Source organism: Schistocerca nitens, chromosome 6, assembly GCF_023898315.1.
Source record: "Schistocerca nitens isolate TAMUIC-IGC-003100 chromosome 6, iqSchNite1.1, whole genome shotgun sequence".
NCBI lineage: Eukaryota > Metazoa > Arthropoda > Insecta > Orthoptera > Acrididae > Schistocerca > Schistocerca nitens.
The window spans coordinates 32,145,865-32,147,180 of record NC_064619.1 but is presented as its reverse complement, the minus strand read 5'-3'; the positions used below and the strand labels follow the sequence as shown (position 1 = coordinate 32,147,180).

General features: G+C 39.7%; 1 pseudogene; it reads left to right on the top strand.

Annotated features, from left to right (window-relative positions):
• Window positions 1-841: 841 nt before the first annotated feature.
• LOC126263819 (5S ribosomal RNA) lies at window positions 842-961 on the top strand (annotated as a pseudogene).
• Window positions 962-1,316: the final 355 nt, after the last annotated feature.

Here is a 1,316-nt window from a genome sequence, read left to right as displayed (position 1 = left end):
GGATGTGTGTGATGTCCTTAGGTTGTTTAGGTTTAAATAGTTCTAAGTTCCGGGGGGCTGATGGCCACAGATGTTAAGTCCCGTAGTACTCAGAGCCATTTGAACCATTTTGAATTTGAATTACATTTCTCAGATAAGATAATCGATAAGTTCCGTAATCGTCATTTATGTTTCCAATACCTTTCAATCTTATAAAGTTGACGATTACTTACAATTAATCCACTTTTATGGAGCCCGCTGATGACCTGATCGTCCGTCGTCAAAGGTGAACATCGGCTCTTCCTGATAGCTATACCATTCATGGACCTAATGCGCGAGAATTGTCTTGTTTCTGATTCTTCAAGTCCCAACGTAGTCAGTGAGCTTTCGATTCACTGTGTACAAAACAGTATATTTTGCCTTGATCCTATCCAATTTCGAAGTTATTTAAGGGAGAGTTGTGAAATTATAAGTTCTAGAAAAATAAACGAAAGCAAATGAGCCTTTTCGTCGCCTTTTTAGAAAACTGAAATACGTATTCTGATCCCAAAGTATCGTAAATCGTAAGCTGGTTGCTTTACAACCCACAGTTTCCCTACATGCACGACTTAGTCACTATCTCATACTCAGATTCCCAAGCTCGTTTAAGGTTAGTTACTTAAAAGTACAAGGATTCATACATAATAAATATACCCCAGTTATTCTGCCACTCGGTGATGCAATGAAACAAATGAAATTGTCGTTTTGTCGACATTTAGCAGAAATCTTAGCATTCGTAAAGCATAGAGGGTTTAAGAGAATTTCCTTTTAGTTACCCTATTGCGCACCCGGTTTACACGAGTTAGACGTAACCCATTTAATGGCCAACGGCCGTAGCATATTGAATACACAGGTTCTCGTCCGATCACCGAAATTAAGCAACATCGGGCCCGGTTACGTACTTGGATGGGGGACCGCCTGGGAACACAGGGTGCTGTTAGCTCCCATTCATTTTGCCGGCACGGTAGCTGAGCGTGCTCGGTCAGAGAGCTGGTTGGCCTCTGTAAGAAGAAAAAAAAAAAAAACAGAGTGGAATGATCAACAAACGAACTTGAACGGATGTCATGTGACGTCTGAAGCGACCAAACACGATAAAAAAAAAAAAAATCCCAAATGGTCAGTTCCGTTCAATAACTGTCAATAAAAGTTTCTACTAGTAACCACAATATAAGATAAGAAATACAAAGTGTAAGGAGATATTTTTTAACAAAAATGCCAAATAATATGCTCTCTCTGTTGAGAAATAGTAATAGCAAGTTTTATCAAAGCATGATGGCGTGCCGACGCCAGAGAGAAAG